A 22,212-nucleotide genomic window follows, 5' to 3' on the forward strand; every position below is an offset into this window, starting at 1 on the left:
TTAAGTTGCTTGCTCCCAAGATAGACTATGGGATTTGTAGTGTGCATAGAGCAGTGCACATGACCACAACTGATGTGCACTGCTTGTTCCAAACAAATAGAAGTGAAAGGCAAAACGAGAGGTTTGGGAGTTCACAAAGTACATTACAAGATGTATAACAGAATACAGTGCTATATGTAAACTAAAAAAATACAGTCAATCCGTGTATATTTATTTTGTTTTACACTGATGGCACTGTATTTGTTTCTGATTCAATAAGTTTTTATTTAGATTTCACATAAGAGTAAGCACAGTAACAAAGGATGTCGCAATATTCCAAGAGTACTGTGATCAAAGAGGTACAAGCATTTAAAAATGACAAGTTCAACAGAACTGAATTTCACAGGTTGAGGTGATGTAGAAGCAAAACATGAAGAAATATTAAAAAAAGGAAAGAAAAGCGTGTGTGGATTCTTTTTGGAGAATAAGGATATGGTTTATTGTCACTTTTACAAAGCAGGTTTTAGAAAATTAAGACCACAGAGGACACAGAATGTAAACAAAATTTCATGCATATGGTATTTGAACTTGGCTCAGAGAAACAAGTGGAGAGGGATCAAAGGGATGTAAACTAATTTGATGAGAAGTACAAATTTGAGCAACAGAATCTTGGTAGGAGCATCACAGTACAGGGCACTAATACAAACAGAATGTGAATTAAAAGTAGGAGAAAGTAGAAAAGTGGGTCCCTGTACCTTCATAACTTACATCAAGGAAAAAATAAGCATAGTGAAAATACACAAGGTGGTTATCCTGCACCAAGGTCTCTCCTAATCAGAAATTTAAAGGACTTTTAAACCCCAAAACAAACATTTGTTATTTTGCAGCTCACCAGTGATTAGATGTGATGGCTGTATTAGTTTACGTTTTAAGGCTTGCTTTCTTCTATTTACATCTGGTGATTCAGCAAGTAAGTCTGCTGTTTTTCAGACACTCAAGCAGAATGTGTCAGTTTACATGGAAGAGACAATCCATTTACCACTAATGGGGTAATTGAAATGATCAACTTTTATTTATTCATGTAAAACCTTTATCCCAAAAGGAAAAAAAACTGTGTGCTGTTGCTGATTATAAAGTGTTAGCTGGAGTTTGGCTTCAGTTTGTTATTATATTCAAATCTACTAGTACATTATACACTCCCATCCCCTCTCAGACTGACAGTGCTGCTGTCTTCTGGGTCCTGTGCTCATTAATCCAAAGTGGTGTCTCACTAATACCGGAGGTGTGTTACTGGCCAGATCACCAGGTGAAAACAGAGAAAAAAGCTAAAGAAAAAGAAAATTGATGCAGCCACCACAACTAATGATTGGTAAGCTGCAATATATTACATTTTGGTTAAACTATTATGTAAAGTAATATACACGAGTGCAGCTCTTCCCTTAAAAGACAATCAAATCTGTACTTCAGAAAATCATATGAACAATCCAAAAAGTTTCACAATAGTCCTGTTCCAACAAAAAGTCCTATTATATAGTTTCTGTGCTTCACAGGAGCACTTTTACTTCTTTATTCTTAATCATCACTTTTTATGTGCTTGCGTCCACTCTCACAGGACTAATATAATGATTCCTCAGCATGTCAGATGATTCCACTTCTCAAATGGTTATACACTGCTTCTTAATACTTTCTTCATCCCACAATTTCTTCCTCTTCAGCCATATTGTGTGGAACAGTGTGGTGCGCTATAGCACCAACACTGTTCAACAAATTTTTATTTTTTGCCAGTTTTGGAAACAAAAGGATCCATTTCTTAATGAATTTCACATTCTGAGTTCAAATATAACAATGAAATTTGTCAATTGGCTCTAGTTTTTCTGTAAACGGAAAGTTTCTACTATAGGCGTAATGACTACATAATGCACAATAATTATATAGATAGATGTCTTTCCACAAATATAAAGCAAGTGATATTGACTACATAACAAAGCCTAAATGGCATAATATATTGCATAGGATTACCAAGAAAAATTATAGCCATAAGCTAAGTTGAATCATTTTAATACTTAGGATTCTCATTAGTTTTGTCTTCAGTTTGTGTCGGTTTTGCTTCTCTTGGCTTTTCTCTTGTATTCGAAGAAAGGGCTATCTCTTACAACTGCACGTGACTACACGCTTCAGGTTCTTCCTCACTTGACTCAACCACGAAGGATTCTGGTGCTTTAGGAATTGGTAGCCCCTCTCCATGAGGAACTGGACGTATTGCCGATGGAATATTTGGATAGTGCACAGATAACTTTTTCTTCTTATTTAGCCCTTTTACAATTGGAGGCACCATACAAAAGTAACAATTACTAACATGATCTGTTGGCTCTCTCCAAATCATTGGCACAGCGAAAGGCATAGATGCCTTTTTTCCATTCAACCATTGCTCCAGTGCCATCCCACAAGAATTGCAGCATATATGTGGTGCCCAGCTCTTGTCCTGGTCTCCTATCTTGCAGCCAAAATACAAGTTGTAGGCTTTCTTAATCATTCCTGTTATCCTCCTTTTTTGTGAGATAAAAGTTATTTCACTGCAGATATAGCAGAAATGATCTGCTTTATTCACACAAGTTCGAGGCATTACTGAGTAGCCTATATAAGCATAAAACGAAATGTAAAGACGCTGTCGAACTACAATCAGCTAGAGATACTGCAGCTTTTATGCAGTGAAGTGATGCAATTAAAGGCTAATATTGCATCATCTCAGTATACATGCAATTTTCTATTGGTCACCAGTATCAATTGCGCAATATGCAGCTGAAGTTGCATCATAATTTTGAATGGCTTACGTCATTAGATGGGTGAATATATCATGGAAACTAGAGCCAATCAACATTTTTTAGGATCATTTTCGTTTTCAGCACCCCAAAATTATGTAAGATTAGCTAATTTTATGCCCAAAACTTTTTACCTGTTGAACAGTGTTACATGTGAGTGGAAAATTGGGAGTTTTGTTTTTATGGTAAATATGCATTTATACGGATAAAGCGATATGTATAGCAATTTATCTTTCTATATTTATGGCTGAGGAGGCATGAAGTGTGGGATGAAGGAAGTATTAAGAAGCAGTGTATAACCATTTGAGTCAAAATATTAATTTCTCTATAGCAGAAGATAGACTTTCCACTAAAGTACCGTAGCATTGTACATAGTTTAAAGTTACCATTCACCCCTGTTTCATAGAGAGGTCTGTGCGTAGGAAATCAGCGTCCCCAGATTCTTCTCTGGGAGCCACAACTCATTACTTTGTGTAAGCATTGGTCTAAAATGGCACTGCTAGAATGTCCTGTGTGTGCATGGCGATCCATTTTGCCATAAGCAAGCAGCCCGCTCTAGCCGTGACATTTTGGATTGATGCCTGCACAGTATGACTTGATTTGGAGTTTGTGCACTGCAATGCACTGTGGTGACCAGCTTCCCAGGGAGGATGTTGGGCAGCTAGAGGTGACAGGGAAACAAATGGCAGATGCCGTATGTGGAGAACAGCACACCAAGTGCAATCTGCTGCTGACCTGACCCCTGAGCTTTGTGCATTACTTAACCCTGACCCTTGGACTCTGTGCCTTATCTACTCTTGACCCTTAAACTCTGTACATTACGTAATCCTGACCCCTGAACTCTGCTTTAGCTAATCCTAAACTCTGAACTATGTGCGTGACTTAACCCTGACCCCTGAATGCTATGCATTATTTACTCCTGACCTGAACTTTGTGTGTTACTTACTACTGACCGCTGAACTTTGTGCTTTACTTAATCTTAATCCCTGAAGTCTGTATATTGCTTAACCCTGACCCCTGAACTGTCTTCTTTAGCTAATCCCGACCTCTGAACTATATATATTACTTCTCTTGTTCCCTGACCTGTGTGCATTACTTACTCCTGACCCCTGAACTGTGTGCATTACTTACTCCTGACCCCTGAACTGTGTGCATTACTCCTGACCCCTGAACTGTGTGCATTACTCCTGACCCTGAACTGTGTGCATTACTCCTGACCCCTGAACTGTGTGCATTACCTGCTCCTAAACCTTGTGCATTTCTTTTTCCTGACCCTGATTTCTGCATTACTCCTCACCCCTTAACTTAATGCTTTATACTCTCTTAACTTCTTAACTGATAGCAGCATAGGCTCAGGTTTTATTTAATAATTCCAATTTTCAGAATTGATGGCATACTCACCGCTGAGAAGTTCAGATTCTTATCCATCATGCAGTACCATCAGGGAGAGGTCTAATTGGTCCCAGTTTGATTCTGCAAAATGACAGTGACCTAAACACATGACTAAAATCATAAAGAACTGTCTGCAGGGCATAACAGGAGAAAATTGTGCAACAGATGGTATGGCCCCCACAGGGCCCTGACATTGAGCCAGTTTGGGATTACTTGTATAACAAGAAGGAAGTAAGACAGTATTAGACATTTTACTATATTAAACTTCTGGCTGTGAAATTTTAGAATTCTGATTTCCAGAGTGGTGTTTTGCTGATTGATGTCCCTATTTAATCATTTAGCCATGTTACTTCAGTTTGATATTCTTGCCTTGGATGCTGAGAGACTTTGTTTCTCTACAGCCAGAAAATATCCTTTTGGCTTTCAGATGTCATGTAATATAATACAAATATAAGATCTAACATTTAGGCTACTTTCACATTGATCCGCCGCAAAAACGCATAGGCGGTTTTTTCTGCGCTTTCTAAGCGCTTTTAAAGGATACGTGACTTAAAAACTGCACCAAAAATGCTTCTCCGAGTCATTTTTCAGGTGCTTTTGAAGAATTTTTGTGGCATTTTTCATTGAATTCAATGGAAAGAGGCAGTTTTGGGGCATTTTTTTTTTTTTTTAACTCCCCGAACATGCCCCAAGATGCTGCAAGCAGGAGTTTTTACACTGCACCGCAAGCACAACGCCTCAGTGTGAAAACATACATACAGTAGATATACATTCACATACATAGGGAAGCATTTTTCTTAAGCTTTTCAGGCCCTTTTTTAAACGCAAAAATGGTTAAAAAACTCCTCAGTGTGAAAGTAGCCTTACAGACACATTTTATCTGATAAGCCATGGAAGCCAGTAAGAAAAATTAAATGAAATCAAATACTATATACAAAGAGCAAATCATTTCTTTTCTTCTAATCAATTCTCTTTACATTATCAGAAACAGAGTACAGTTGCAAGAAAAAGTATGTGAACCCTTTGGGATTACGTGGAGTTTTGCATGAATTGGGCATAAAATGTGCTCTGAACGTCATCTAAGTCACAACAATAGAAGAACACAGTCTGCTGAACAAAATACTACACAAACATTAGATGTTTCCATGGTTTAATTGCACATAACATGTAAACATTCACAGTGCAGGGAGGAAAAAGTATGTGAACCTTTGGACTTAATAACTGATTGACCCTCCTTTGGCAGCAATAACCTCAACCAAACATTTCCTGTAGTTGCAGATCAGACCTGCACAACAATCTGGAGTAATTTTGGACCACTCCTCTTCACAAAACTGTTTCAGTGTTGCAATATTCTTGGGATGTCTGGTGTGAATCGTTCTCTTAAGGTCATGCCACAGCATTTCAATCGGGTTGAGGTCAGGACTCTGACTGGGCCACTCCAGAAGGCGTATTCTGTGCTGTTTCAGCCATTGTTTTGTTGAATTACTTGTATGCTTTGGGTCATTGTCCTGTTGCATCACCCATCCTCTGCGGAGCTTCAGTTGGCGGACAGATGGTCGTACGTTTTCCTGCAAAATGTCTTGATAAACTCTGGAATTCATTTTCCCATCAATGACAACAATCCGTCCAGGCCCTGAGGCAGCAAAGCAGCCCCAAACCATGATGCTCCCTCCGCCATGTTTTACAGTGGGGATGAGGTTTTGATGGTGTGCTGTGCCTTTTTTTCTCCACACAGTGTTGTGTGTTCTCCCCAAACAACTCAATCTTGGTTTCATCTGTCCACAGTATATTTTGCCAGTAGTGCTGTGGAACATCCAGGTGCTCTTTTGAAACTTCAAACGTGCTGCAATATTCTTTTTGGACAGCAATGGCTTCCTCCGTGGTGTCCTCCCATGTACTCCATTCTTGTTTAATGTTTTCCTTATTGTAGATGTGTCAACAAAAATGTTAGCATGTGCCAGAGATTTCTGTAGGTGTTTAGCTGACACTCTGGGATTCTTCTTTACCTCATGCAGCATTCTGCGCTGTGGTCTTGCAGTCATTTTTACAGGACGACCACGCCTAGGGAGAGTAGCAACAGTGCTAAACTTTCTTCATTTGTAGACAGTCTGTCTTACCGTGGACACGTGAACATCAAGGCTTTTGGAGATACTTTTGTAACCCTTTCCAGCTTCATGCAAGTCAACAATTCTTGATCGTAGGTCTTCTGAGAGCTCTTTTCTGCGTGGCATGGTTCACATCAGACAGTGCTTCTTGAAACCAGTAAACCCAAAACAGGTGTGTATTTTTTAAGGGCAGGACAGCTGTCAGCAACACATCCAATATCAGCACACTGATTGGAGTCAAGGTTGGCTCACTCCTGGCTCCAATTAGCTTTGGGAGAAGTCATTAAGTTAGGGCCTCACATACTTTTTTCCTCCCTGCACTGTGAATGTTTACATGTTATGTGCAGTTAAACCATGGCAACATCTAATGTTTCTGTAGTATTATGTTCATCAGACTGTGTTCTTCTATTGTTGTGACTTAGCTGACGTTCAGAGCACATTTTATGCCCAATTCATGCAAAACTCCACGTAATCCCAAGGGGTTCACATACTTCTTGCAACTGTAAATGGAATCACTTGCTGTAAGGCTACTTTCACACTGATCCGCCGCAAAAACACGGCAAATATGTATATGCATTTTTGCTGATCTTTCTGAGCATTTCTTAAAGGACACATGACTTAAAAACTGCACCAAAAACTCTTCTCAGAGGCGTTTTCGAAGCGCTTTTCATGCGCTTTCCATTGATTTGAATGGGAAGAGCTTTTAGGGCGTTTTTTTTTTTTTTTAACTCAACAAAAATGTCCAAAGATGCTTCGAGGAGTTTTTACACCGCAATGGAAGCACAACACCCCAGTGTGAAAACATACATAGACAAAAATAGGGAAGCATTTTTTTTTTTAGTGTTTCAGATGCTTTTTTAATGCACAGATGCGTCAAAAACTCCTCAGTGTGAAAGTAGCCTTATTTATTCATCTTGGGATCTCCAGTTGCCAAATATTCCCTCTGTAACACCTCTTTCTGCCTACTTTTACTGTGGCCAGTACAACACAATTTCCTATGTTACTCATCTATAAGAACAAACAAGTATTTTGTGTACTTACTAAAAAATGTTCTTATCCTAAAAAATTAAAATGAATGCAACTACCACATCTAAGAACTTGTTAGCTGCAAAATGTTACATTTTTGTACTAGAGTTTTGATATCTCTTAAAGCAGTAATAAACCCAAAAGCAAACATTTATTATATTGCAGCTTACCAATTCTTAGATGTGATGGATGCATTGGTTATCTTTTTTTAAGCTTTCCTTCTACTTTTATCAGGCAATATGGCCAGTAAGTCTGTTTTTTTAAAAAAAAAAAAAACAAGCTCTTTTGCAAGATGTATCAGTTACACTGAGACAAACCATTTACCAATGGCAGTTGGGGCACTCTAAGGAGGTATGTTATTGGCCAGATCACCAGAATAAAACGGGGGGGGGGGGGACTAAGAAAAGAAAACAAATGCAGCCACCATATCTAGTGATTGGTAAGCTGCAATATATAAAATTTTTGGTTTCTGGCTTAATAGGGCTTTAATGCACAAAATCTTTAGAATTCTTCATTATCATGTTGCAAAATGGATTCAGCTTTAGGACATCTCAGATTTACTCAGCTACAATTGACAGCAAGAGAGGGTTGATGTTGCTTACCCTAGGAAGTGTATGCCAGGTCCAGAAAAAAGAAGATTGGAGCATGGTACAAACTGACATAGGGGGTGGGAGTGGCAGAATTGTAACATTCTTCATTATGATCTTATGGTGGAAGTTTAATTGCTTCAGTACCAGGCACTTTCATCCCCTTCCTGTCCAGGACACTTTTCAGCTTTCAGCGCTGTCACACTTTGAATGACAATTGTGCTGTAATGCAATATTGTACCCATATAAAATGTTTATCATTTTTTTAAATTTCTTTGTGCTAAACAAACTAAAAAAACCTGAAAATATTAAAAAAATGATTTTCTTCATTTCTGTTGTAAAATTGTGCAAATAAGTAATTTTTCTTCTTCACTGATGGTCACGGATGTGGCTGGACTGATGTGAACTGATGAGGCAGCACTGGTGGGCACTGAGACTGCACTGATGAGGCGGCACTGATGACTGTGCTGATGGGCATTGATAACCTGCACTGTTGGATACTGATTGGCACTGATGGAGCTGCAATGATAATCAGGGGACTGATGGTCAGTTCCCTGATTATCAGTGTAAACAATGTATTCACTGTGCCCTGTCAGACTGGCTGGTTATAGGCTCTCCTTTCCGCACACAGAGATAGACCATGTGTGCCGTTAACGGACAAGCCTTTTTACATGTGATCAGCTGTGATTGGACACAGCTGATCACATGGTAAAGGGCCACTGTGGTTAATCTCTCACTGCGATCTGTGATCAGCTGTGTTTAAACTGGAGAGCTGTGCTACAGCCATATTTTGGCTATAGCGTGGTCGGCAAGTGGTTAAAGTATATTTTTACTTTTTTGCAGTCCAACTGGGATAACACCTACTTTATATTTTATTTGTTGTGTCACCATTCACATAGTTCTCCTTGTTGATGAGGGGGCTGGGCTGCTATATTTGCTTTAATTAACCCTGTCTGTACTGTGTAGACAGATTTTCATTTTCAGTTTTTTTTTTTTTTTTATGCAATTTATTTTTTATTGATCTTTCAAAAAGTTTACAACAGAGTGGCATAAATAATGAAATAAAGAACAAAGAAAGAGGCTCATCAATGAGAGGTATATAGGTACATACAATGTCAGTACATAACAGTGAACTAGCCATCATTTGCATACAATTGAGTAGGTAAATCAGAAATGAAAAAGATCCCAGGGTTCCCAAACTGCCTCAAAGGTGGGGACAGCGTTAGCATGTAAAGCAGTGAGGTATTCCATTCTTCTAATCTCTGCTAGTACCTTCACTAATTCTGATCATGTAGAAGGCGTAGTAGAAAGCCAATGCATGGGAATGGTTCTTCTGGCTACTGTTAAAACATGGCAGGATAATTTCCTGGCAAATTTGGAGAGGCCAGAAAATGGTAGGCCTCGTAAAAAGTGAATGGGCTCAAATGCGTCGGGAGCCTTTATGAGTAGTTGCAAAAGTTAGGGACCTCTCTCCAAAAAGGTGCAATGTGTTGGCAGGTCCAGAAAATGTGGAAGAGAGTGCCAGTTTCCTCCCCACATCACCAGCAGGCAGGGGAAGGGTTCGGATTGCAGGCATGGAGAACCTCTGGAGTCTATATTTTATACGTGGTTTCTTTATACACTACACATATAGAAGATCAGGAGGCAGCCTCCCAAATCCTACTCCATTGATCCAAGGCAATATCCCGTTGGAGGATTCGGGGCCATTTGCACATATAAAGGTGTGCATCAATAGTAAGGAGGCAGGCATCTTGAAGCAGTTTATAAGTAGGGGAAATAATACCCCGTTGGCACGGACCCTGGATGCAGATGCTTTCAAAGGGAGTAGGCTTCTCAAGGCTTAGAGAGGAGACTTTAGAGGAAAAAAAGTGACGTATCTGTAGATAAGCATAATACTGGTGAGATGACAAGTAGCTTTTTTGAATTTCAGAAAAAGATTTAAACTGGGTGGACCAAATGTCGCAACTGAAATAGATTGGCCTCGGCCCAGGGACGCACGCGGGCCAACACCAAGCTATCCGGGAGACTGGGATTAAGTATAACATTGGCATGGGGGGAACACTGAGAAGCCAAAGCAAAACTAACCCTACACCGCTAAAATATAGATAACGTGAAATACATGGGACTTAGCAGGAGATGTTTGCAAAAGGTGGTGTCAATGTTGGGCGTTGACCAGAGTAAAGAGCAGGGGTGTGTTGGACTTAGCTGTAGCCACTCAATCTTTGCCCATTTATTAGGGGGGCGTTGGGAAGACCATGAGACCAGGGCATGAAGGTGAGTAGCCAAATTAAACGACACAATGTCTGGGGCCCCCAGACTCCCCCCCCCCCCCCCCCCTCTAGATAGTGGAGAGAGGAAGACAGTACTGGCAATGCGGTGAGATTTATTATGCCAGATGAAGTGGAGGGAGGATTTCTGAAGGAGCGCAACTTGGTCATGGGAATAGGAACAGGAAGCGTCTCAAACAGGTACAGAAGTTTGGGCAGTATGGTCATTTTTAGCACATTAATCCATCCAAGGAAGGAGATGGCAAGATTGTCCCAAGATTTTAAAGATTGAGTGATTGCATGAAACAGAGGGGAGAGATTAGCTTCATAGAGGGAGTGGTATGAGGAAGAAAGATTGATACTTAAATACTTCAAGGCATGGGGACACCACCAATAGGGATAATTTAACTGAAGGGGATAGAATCGTAGACAGTCTATGAAGTGGTAATGCTTCAGTTTTAGATGCGTTGAACTTCTAACCCGACAGTATACCAAAAAGCTGTACGGTACAATGTAAGATCGGCAGGGTAATGTGGGGTTCCGTCAACGTCCGCAAGATATCGTCAGTGAACAAAGACAGTTTAAAGTCCCTATCGTGGGTGCGAATCCCATGGATATTCGGATTGGTTCTAATAGCTATAGCCAGGGGTTCCCAACAGAGGATAAACAACAAGGGGGAAAGCAGGCATCCCTGGCGAGTCCCATTGGACATCCGAAAGGAAGGGGATAGAAACAACGTTAATTTGACCCGGGAAGAGGGAGTGGAGTAGAAGGCTTTTAAAGCAGCTACAAACGGACCACTAAACCCAAATCTTTCCAGGACTAGAAACATGTATGGCCAACTTAGTCTATCAAACGCTGTTAGGGCATCCAAGCTCAACAAGAGAGTAGGGTCGGAGACTTATTGACTAGATCAATCAGGTCAATGGTCCTCCTGCGTGTCTAGCCAGGACAAATCCCACCTGGTCTCTGTGTATAAGCTTGGAGATACATTTGGCCAATCTGTTAGCTAGTATTTTCCTAAAGATCTTGTAGTCAGAATGTAATAAGGCTATAGGGCGATGAATATCTGGAAGGGAATGATCCTTATCTGGCTTGGGGATCACAGAGATGTATGCACAGGTAAAATCGTTGTGTGGATGCACCCCTTTTAGGAGATCCCGGAACAAGGTCTGGAGATAGGGGGCTAAGATGCCGATAAAGGACTTGTAATATGAGTAAGGAAGACCACCCGGCCCTGGAGATTTGTGAGAAGGGAGGTGTTTGACAACATCCAATTCTTCAGTAGAGATGTCCAAATTTAGGGCTGTAACTTTAAAAGGTGACAAACATGGCAATTGAAAGGCCAGCTGAAGAGGAGGATGATTATCAAGAGTTAGGCAATTATAAAGTTTCTCATTGTATTCCCCAAAATACTGTAGCCATAACATGTGGGTCATACGTGGGTTTGCCATCAGACTGGAGAAGGTGGCCCGGCAATGAGGGGGACATTTGAGATTTGAGTCTATGTACAAGCATACGATGTGGTTTATTAGAAAACTCATTAAATGTTTGTCTAGCCCAGGCGAGAGAGTGAGCCGATATATGCAGATCAAAAGCCTTGATTTGATCCCGTATATGGGAAACTTTCTGAAGCCGAGGTATAGACGGATTGTCTAGTAATCGACGCTTGGCAAAGGATAATTGACGCAGGAGGGATTGTCTAGCACAAACAGAGGCCTTCTTCAAATGAGAACCCATGGAGATAGAGGCCTCTGAAAACAGCCTTATGGGCCTCCCAGAGGGTTGAGGATGAGGATACCATACCAGCGTTAAGTTGAAAATAAGCTAACAAACCTTGAGAGAGCTCTTCTTGAAGTTGTTCTGAGCGCAGAAAACTCTCATTTGCCAATGACAAACCTTAGTGGAGGAGATAGGAAGAAGAAGATCAAGTGACAATGAGGCATGGTCTGACCAAGTCATCGGGTTGATCTCGGAGGAAACCAAAAAGGGGCGGTGGCCCCTTGGGGGCGGTGACGAAAAAGTGATCCAGTCTAGAGAACACGCAATGTGGAGTAGAATAAAACATGAATTGCCTTTAGAGAGGATGTCTGATTCGCCAGGAGTCTAAGAGGCGATGTTCCATAATCAATTTACGGAAAGCCATCGAGGAGGAGCATAATCTCTTCGATGGGGTAGGTGCAAAAAGTACCTTCCTATCTTTGTGAGGGGACATAACCAGATTAAAATCCCCCCCAACAGTCATGCATGGAGTAGATAGGGAACACAGTTTATCCAGGGTTTGAGAAAGAAATAACAGCTAACCAGAGTTGGATATATACAAATTCAAAAGCACAAGTGGAGAGCCTTCGTACATACAGGTGAAACTCGAAAAATTAGAATATCATGCAAAAGTTCATTTATTTCAGTAATGCAATTTAAAAGGTGAAACTAATATATGAGATAGACTCATTACATGCAAAGCAAGATAGTTCAAGCCTTGATTTGTCATAATTGTGATGATTATGGCTTACAGCTCATGAAAACCCCAAAACTACAATCTCAGAAAATTAGATTACATGCAATCAATAAAACAAGGATTGTACATAGAACAATATCGGACCTCTGAAAAGTATAAGTATGCATATGTACTCAGTACTTGGTTTGGGCCCCTTTTGCAGCAATTACTGCCTCAATGCTTCGTGGCATGGAAGCTATCAGCCTGTGGCACTGCTGAGGTGTTATGGAAGACCAGGATGCTTCAATAGCGGCCTTCAGCTCTTCTGCATTGCTCGGTCTCATGTCTCTCATCTTTCTCTTGGCAATGCCCCATAGATTCTCTATGGGGTTCAGGTCAGGCGAGTTTGCTGGCCAATCAAGCACAGTAATCCCATGGTCAATGAACCAGGTTTTGGTGCTTTTGGCAGTGTGGGCAGGTACCAAGTCGATCCAGGGAATATCCTATTGCCTCTCGGGGGATCAGGAAGGAATTTTTTTTCCCAGTAGGTGCAAATTGGATTGTGGTTTTCTGGGTTTTTTTTGCCTTCCTCTGGATCAATTGTGGGTATAGAATTATAACTTTTTTTTTTTTTTTCTATGGTTGAACTGGATGGACTTTTGTCTTTTTTCAGCCAGACTAACTATGTAAAACAAGCCGTAGGGATTACGGCCAGAAACAAAGATATCAGCAAAGATATTATTGGAAATATCACAAGTCGTCAGGTGTAAAAACCTGATCACAAGGGAGGATCACAGCAGCTGACCTGAAACGGCAATTGCCTACTTCTGTGGTGTACAAAACAGCTATAAGCAGGACGCAACAATTAGGAAAATTGTTAAGGCACACATGGGGGCTCAGGCACTTAATTAACAGGGTGGGAGACTTGATATATAAGAGAGTCAGGTGGCGGGGCCCATCAAACTAAGAAGTCAGGGACGTTGAGGATTGTGTGGAAAACTCTTCTACCCAGGTTTAGCAGATCCAGATCTTGTGTGGAGTAGTAGAGGACCTGGACGGGGTAGGAGGCTGCAGAAGGGCATCTTCTGGCAAGGGAGGTAGTCACAGCTGTTTAAAGAAGGAGTCTGCTTCATGCAGATCATGAAGTACAACTTGGGCATTGTCCTTGGAGACAACTAGTTTGAAGGGAAATCCCCACCGGTAAGCGATGCGGTGCTGCTGTAGATGAGTGGTGACCGGCTTCAAGGCAAACCTTTTTGCCAAGGTGATGGGGGACAGATCATTGAAAATTTGAAGTCTGTCCCATTTAAATTCCAGGGAGCACTTGTTATGGGTGGAAGAGAGTAAGGCTTCTTTGCTGTCAAAGTAGTGAAAGCGAATGATAACATCTCTAGGCCTAGTACCCTCAGGCGGCTTCGGACCTAACGACCTATAAGCCCGATCCATACGCCAATCTACTTCTGGTACTTTGGGAGCCAGAGTGGCAACAGAGACTGCAGTTAATGTTGAAGGTGGTCGTCAGGGACTGTTTTAGAGATGCCACTGACATGAAGATTCTGGTGGCGCTCCCTGTTTTCCAAGTATTCCTGCTGGAGCTGCAGCTGAGACACGGAATGTTTCAGAGTCTCATTATCCTCTTCCAGGACATGGACATACTGCACCAATTCATCAAACTTAGACTCAAGGTGGTCTGTGCGGTTTCCCAATTGGGTTATCTCCCCCCTAAGCTCCTGAGCCAACTTCCCAATTTCAGAAGAAATAGTGCGGGTGATATTGTATGAAAATACTTGCAGTTTGTCCTCCAGGATATGCACTGTCAAAGAAGGGATCCATGGAGTAGAAAGTAAGGCAGCAGGAGCTTCTGCGTCTGTCCCATCCATGTCTGCGGACTCTCCGGAGCAATCACTCGGGCCACCACAACTACTCGAGGCTGGAGATGCAGGCCTAGTGAAAAATCGATCCATGATGGAAGGCCTAGGGTCCGGAGGAGGAGGCGGCGTTGGCTGCTTCCAACGCCCGATTTTACCCATATGGGTGCCTGGTGGTGAGCCGCTGTGTGGGAGAGCTCTCCCAGGTCTGTGACAGCTGCAGAGGGTGAGTGGGAAGGCTGTGAGCGCTGAGGGTTGGTGGAGCTCAGCTCTCACGTGTCCGCCATCTTGGATCGCTGCTCATGCACCCATTTTCAGTTTTAACTTTCTTGGAACACTGTCCTTACAAATAGTTAAAAGTTTAGAGATCAGGAACAAATAAGTATATATTGTGGTGTTTTTATTTTTTTATTACTGCGAAAGTGGAAATACACTTTAAACTACTGTGGGAGAGTTTCGCTGCTAGGGGTTTTGAGAGTTGACAGAGACTAGCCGGTGATTCAGCTCAATAAAGTTGACCATACACTGGTAGATTTTCAAATGGATCTTAATACGAGAAATCTTTCAAGTACATTTGATAATGTCAACTTGACAAATGTTGTTCGATAGTTCTTCAAAATTGAATTTGCTTTTAACATTTGTTTTTGGTATAAAAGAATTGGAAATAATGGGATTTTACTTGTTGAACGTTTTTTAAGCTCCGTGCTGAAAAACGCTCAAGTGTGAATGGGGTCTTAGTCTGACCCAAAACTGAACATATCAGTGATCTTAAACTTGACACTGTATGCCAAGTTTATTTTTACATTTTCCGGTTTTGCTACCGAAAATCTTCCGACTACATTCAGGATAAGTGTATATGTTAGATATTTAGGAATAGGCTGTGCCAGTTCCTAGATAACCCTTACTGAAACCTGCTACTTGGAGTTGATTTCTTTTAAATTCAATCAATACAGTTTCCATACAGTATTGGCTGTTTAGGTATTGCTGTTGTGTATTTGTCCACATGTGTGTTTGACTTTGCCATTGTGCTGATTCTGTTTGTAACAAGGGCAGCAGATGGAAGTGGGTGGGCATCCCTAGCTGTATTAGGATTACAATGAAATCTCATTCATGAATCAAGGTCTGGCCATTCATAACACAGGGAACAAGCAGCAAGAAGCTTAACCCCTCCACTGACACAAGACTCGATTAAAGAAGATTCAGTTGTATAAGACATTTATCCTAACTCACCAAATAAAGATTACAGTACCACTAAGTGGAATGGTCAGTGCAAGGATGTGAAAAATGCATTTTTTAACTTTGTTCTTTTGTAACCTAGTATTAAACAAATGAGTTTGAATTTTAAAAGATTGTGTTTTTCCACACAATAATTATGGCATTCATGTCTGTGGTGAAACTGTGTAAATACATGCAACCCTATTATGTGTAAAGTTTGTTTAATGGCCACCTTTTTGACAAGTTAAAGTGGTTATAGAGGTTGTCTTTTTTTTTTTTTTTTCATTAACCCCTTGCTTCCTCCAGAGGATTTACTCCCCTTCCTGACCGGGCCATTTTTTACGATGCAATTCTGCATTATTTTAACTGACAATTGCGCAGTCATGCAGCACTGTAAATAAATGAAATTTGTAATCCCACCCACACAAATAGAGCTTTATTTTGGTGATATTTGATTACCTACATTTTTTGCCCTATAAACAAAAAATAAAGCTGAAAATTATGAAAAAAAACATTTTTTTTTTACTTTTTACTATAAAACATATCCAATAAAAATTTTTTAAAAATCAAATTTCTTCACAGATTTAGGCCAAAATGCGTTCTGCTGTGTCTTTACTAAAAAATAATCCCTATAAAATCAAATTTCTTCACAGATTTAGGCCAAAATGCGTTCTGCTACGTCTTTACTAAAAAATAATCCCTATAATTGTATATTAATTGGTTTACGTGAAAGTTATAGCATCTGGGTGTATATATACTGGAATTTTCATTTTTTTTATACTAGTAATGGCGGTGATAAGCGACTTATAGCGGGATTGCGGCAGGCATTCCGACACTGGGTGGGAACTGACTAACGGCCACTGACATCTCCAGTGACACCAATACAGTGATCAGTGCTAATAAAAAGTACTGACACTGTACTAATGACACTGAGCAGGAAGGGGTTAACATCTGGGGCGATCAAAGGGTTAACTGTGTGCTGTGTGTGTTTTACATTGTGTGCTGTGTTGTGTTTTACTAGGAGGACATGCTGCTTTGCATCTCTGCTGTGCAGAGAGATAAAAAGCAGCATGTCCATGCTGACAGGAGAGAGATCTGTGTTGTTTACACACAGACCTCTCCCCGCTCAGCCCTTTTGACAATCATGGAGTCCTGACCGTAAATCGCCTTCCGGGACCCAGTGATTGACATCCCCAACAGCCAATAGTGGTGCAGGTAGGGGGCGCACGCGCCCCCTACCCGGAAATGCAAGTCATGTATATAGACGTGATTGTGCGCAGCTGTGCCGCCCTGTAGCACTGCTACTATAGGGTGTACTGCAACTGGTTAAAATAATAAACAGGTTTATACTTACCTGCTCTCTGCAATGATATTGCAAAGAGCGACCTCTTACTTCCACTTCTGGGACCCCTGCCAGCACTGTCTGCTCCTCTTCTGTGTGTGCCCCCATAGCAGGCTGTGTGGTATGGGGGCAAACATTCAGTGTGCTCCCAAGCCAGGCTCTGTGCATATATAGATGCCAGCATTGTGGCTTGGCCCTGCTCCCTCCTCACAGGATTTGACTGACAGCAGCAGGAGCCAGTGGCTCACGTTGCTCTCAGTAAAGCCTGTGAGAGCAGAAAGAGGGGAGAGAAGACCTTCAGCTGGGCACAGCACTGGATCGTTGGAGGACTCAGATAAGTGTTTAGAATGGAGTGGAGGAAAGTAGTGGGGTGTTTTTTATACCTTAATACAGGAAATGCATTAAGGTAAAAAACACGCAGACTTTAGAACCACTGATGAAAGCATTTTTTTTAGTTAAGTTAAGGCCAAAATCAGTAGTTCAGCTGAAAATAGATCTTGATATTTCACATTTGCACTGAGGTTGGCAGCAATTCTCACTTCCTTGGTTCCATCCCACAAACACAGATAAAACCCTTTTGGGTATAGGTTTTCTTTGGAGTTGCAAAATAAATTCCAAAAGTAAATAACTGAGAAAAATGTTACTGCTTTTATTATTCAACATCATGTTACAAATACATTTGCAGTTTGTATAGGTAAACACACCTGTACTCAAATATTTATTTATTTTAGTTATTTCAGGTACTTGTATAGCGCTGTCAATTTACGCAGCGCTTTATTTAATATATTGTACATTCATATCAGTCCCTAGCCCTCAAGGGGCATACAATCTAAGGTCCCTAAATTACATTCATACATGCACATATTAGAGCCAATTATATTAATTTAATGACAATTGTATTTTTACAGTAGAGACAATTAAAGCAATAGGAGGAATAGAATACCTTATCTGGATAAAACAACCTGAAATTCATGTGGCAGCTAGTCCTGTGGTACTTCTATAAAGTCATGTGCACTCTGTGGAAGGGGCCTAGGGAACTAAAGTTTATGCATAGCTGTAATTGGTAGTTTTGACTGAATGGTGATCCTTAGCAATAATCATGTAGCTAGTACCTAATATTGGTCATGTGACCAATCAGTATTTTCTCCTGTAAGGGATTACATTTTTTAGCACTTCAAATTTCTTTGCCTTACGATTTCATGGTATATCCATTTTTTTAAATTATCCATTAATAAGGACTAATAACATGAATGCTGTGTACTCTAGATTTACTCTGGGTATGCATGGGTACCCACCCACTTTCAAATGCCTATCTGCTTTGACAGCTACTCCTACTATAGGACTTAACAAATTCTAAAAACTGCACTATGTTACCTTTCCAATAAAATAAAATAATCTGCACTTCCTCAGTTCTTACTGAGATTGTTTACTGATCTGGCATTTAAAGGGTGTTTCTAGCCATGCAGCTGGCTGTGTGAAGCCTAGAACTCAACCAGCTTCTACCTTGTGAGAGGAAAGGTTCACCACAGCTCTGCCACTAAAGATTCATGTCACAAATCTCTCTGCACTTTACAAGTTCCGCTGGAACGCCGTCATCATAGTATTCCCCGATCGTAAGATAGCATCACATGATGTTGCATGTGACGTCAACGCATTTTCGCTGGGAAGTAGCGTAGCTTCGTCTGGACGTTGGGTGGAATTTTGGTAGTCCCTTATAACTGTATTGTCACCACACAGGGACTGCCCAATATCTACCTATTAAAGGGACATAGTTGGATTTGCTCTCCGTTTGTCAACATAGTAATGCATATCCCTGTCCTAACAATTAAAAAGACACTTATCCCACTTGCAAATCTTATATAGTCTATATGTATCATAGTAGTGTCTTCATCATAGAGCATACACGGCCCTTGTAGATCAGGGATTTGTTCAAATCTAACTATTCGTACATTATGGAAATATTGAATGTGGCTGATTTCTACAAAGCTGCATGAATTAACATTCATAAATTATGCCTCAAGAAAGAAAGAAAGGAGTGACAGGTTGCCCAAGGTGCAGTTGGGGATTTAGAGCATTGTGCTAGAAGGGGTGATTTAGAGGGGGATTTGTACTAGGAAGGTGAATTTGTGTTCAGAGGAATTTGGGGGGAGGGGGGAAGATTTGTGCTAGTAAGGTTAATTGAAGGTATTTGTGCTAGAAGAGGATATTGGGGGGAGGATTAGTGCTAGGAGAGGGGATTTGTGCTGGGAGAGAGGGATTTAGTGGGCGGGAGAGAAAGTATGCTCAGAGGGTAAATTTGAGGGTTAGAGGATTTGTACTAAGAAGGGGCATTTGGGCAGGGAAATTATTTGATCTGGGAGTGGGGAGTTTTACTGGATGAGGGTACATTTTTTGTTTAGGATGAATTTTGACTTGTAAAAATAATTTTTGCTTTGAGGATAAAGGTAAAGATTAGTTCTTGAATTTTTTTTTTTTGCGGGGAGAGAGGCTCAGGGGATTTTGCTGACACACAATGCTCATACATTTGGGGGGGGGGGGGACTTCGCCCTGGGCGCCAGATGGCCTTGTCCCGGCCCTGGCTATAGGTACTGTACAGACAGCACGTACACCTTTTAGGAGATATTTACTATTTTTCAGCATGTGACGTCACTGGGTTGGTTCATAGAGCTCTGCAGTGTCCTCAAATCACCTTCATGCCCAGCATCCTAATGCCAATCCTGGCTTTGTATCTGTTCCCATTCAAGTTTGGGGAATCATTCCTTTCCACAGGTTTATGGTATTTGCTAGACCAAAGGGACAGGTACCCTGTCACCAGTGTTTTGGCCAAAAGGTCATCCTCATCCAGCATTATTTTGCTGAGGAAGCCATCCCTGCCTTCCACTCGCATGGGAAATGCAATGAGGCAGCAGAAGGCAGAGGAGGAGGTGATTTGGAGTCCTGGCGGTGATCAGGAGGATATGGGGTGGGTTTCAAGAGGGATGTTTCATCCCTCCCAAACTCTTGAGACCCCATTCACACCTGAGGGTTTTGTAGCTTGAAGCTCCAAAACTCCCAGGAGAAAAAAAAAATCAATATTACTGTATGGAAATGGTTCACATCTCCACTCCAAGTCGCCGGAAACTCAGTTTTGGAGATACTTTTGTAGCTCCACTCGGGCAGATTGATGCGTTTTTGGTGCGTTTTAATTCCTATAGAAATACATGGAAACATGCAAATTGTGCTGTTTCATGTGCTTTAGCGCAATTTTTCGCATGACCAAGAATGTTTTTCTGGCATGGCAAAACATAGCAACAATTGATGTCACAGGTGATTTTTTATTTTTTTTTCAAAAAGCCTGAAAACGCCTGAGCAAATTGCGCATAAACATTTGCAAACGTGCTTAAAAACATGAGAAAAAATGCACAAAAATGCTACGCTCAGGTGTGAATGGGACCTGAGAGTTGTACATGGATAGGGTGAGAATGGAGGGACTCAGGATCCTCTACTGCAGTCAATGTTTAATGAGTTGTCATTAGGAGCACCTTCTTAAATTGACAGGACTAATCTGTGTACCACATGAGCCAGTCTGTGGGAGCCAGAAATATTGTTGGTTGGTAGGGGATCAAATACTTATTTTACTCTCTGAACGGCAACTCAATTTATAACATTACAATTAGTTGGCTTTTTGGTTGATATTCTGTCTCCATCATTTAAAATACACCTATGATAAAAATTATAGACCCTTCATTTCTTTGAAGTGGGAAAACTTACAAAATCTGCTGGGGATCAAATAATTGTTTTCGCCACTGTATAACACACAAAAACAGATACACATTCACTCTCTCTAATTCTCGTCACACCTCACTGAAGAAGAAGCAAATGCGAAAATAGAATCATATCAAGCTAAGACACAGCATTCATTTTACTTAGCAAAGAGTACCATATTTTTCTGATCTTATTTGGACAACCTTGACCATTAACGATGAGTTTGTATATTTAGATTAGGTTATCATTGACAGGTCTGAGTCTTTCCAATTCATGCAAAATATGTACCAGGCATAGAACAGTGTCAGACAATGTCCTTGGATACTTTAAAGCAGGGGTAGGCAACCTGAGAGAATCAAAGGTCACTATGGTACGGCACTTTTTTAAAATATATATATATATATATATATATATATATATATATATATATATATATATATATATATAAAGTTAACTAGCAAGCCCCAATAAAAAGTAAGGACACCCTGAAGAAAACCTACTTTTTTAAAGTTAGCTACAGCAAGAAACTCAGCACTCATTTTCTTTCCCGATTTTGTTCTGGAGAATAATTGGTCACCCTTACAAGATTGATGCCAGAAGTCTTCATGAAGGCAGAACTTCTGGTACTGCAGGCTGACTTCCTCAACTAGTTTCACACCTGGCTAGCCTCAGTGCTAGCCTGACTGTCTGCTGAGTTCTGGCCAGTATAAGTAGTATGCAGGGTAGTGTCCAGGGGTCCGTAGTAGGATTGACAGCCAAGGTTGCGAATGGCGGTGCGGGTAGGGCAAAATGTATATACGTGAATTTGCGCATCCATGCCGCCCTGTAGCAGTATTTCTGCTATAGGCCGGTGCTGAAGCAGTTAACACACAAATATGTAAACAAAGAATGTTCAGCAATTCTATTGTCCCACTAATTTCATCTGAAGAAGCTAATATAGTTGCAGCCACTTGGCCACTGACTAACTGCTTTAATCTGGCCACTCCTCTACAACATTGGTGGTGCAACCATGAATTCCTTCCCTCCTCTCACTTTTATTACTGTACAGAAATGTAAATTGCTCTTATTATAAACAATCACAGAATATGCCTAATAGCCTACCTCAAATTAGAAATTGACTGACAATAAGAGGTTTAATGGCACAAGGTGCCTTTATATTGTACCTGAGTGTTCCAGCCTGTCTTTTGTGAATCCAGTGGACATTCTGACTCCCTATAAATGTTTAGAATCTATATTATTAAGCTTGTATTGTGTTCTGCCTCATGCAGGTTCAACAATGTTTCTAAATAGAGTTTTAATATAGAGTAAAATAAAATAGAGTCTAAATTTAGAGTTTTGGAAGTTAGTTAAGTGAAGCAATAAAGTTCCCATTGGAAAAATTAGGGTTGATTATTTTCTTTAACATGAACTAATAGATTTTTTGCTTCATTG

The 22,212-nt window shown here is 40.7% G+C and overlaps 1 protein-coding gene across 18 annotated transcripts in view; it reads left to right on the plus strand.

Annotated features, from left to right (window-relative positions):
• Window positions 1-22,212, plus strand: part of KCNMA1 (potassium calcium-activated channel subfamily M alpha 1) — a 976,002-nt gene that overhangs the window by 546,184 nt on the left and 407,606 nt on the right. The gene's annotated exons all lie outside the window — the stretch shown is intronic.

The sequence above is a fragment of the Staurois parvus genome, unplaced genomic scaffold (assembly GCF_062004578.1).
Source record: "Staurois parvus isolate SC_StPar_1 unplaced genomic scaffold, SC_StPar_1.0 ptg000291l, whole genome shotgun sequence".
Classification (NCBI taxonomy): domain Eukaryota; kingdom Metazoa; phylum Chordata; class Amphibia; order Anura; family Ranidae; genus Staurois; species Staurois parvus.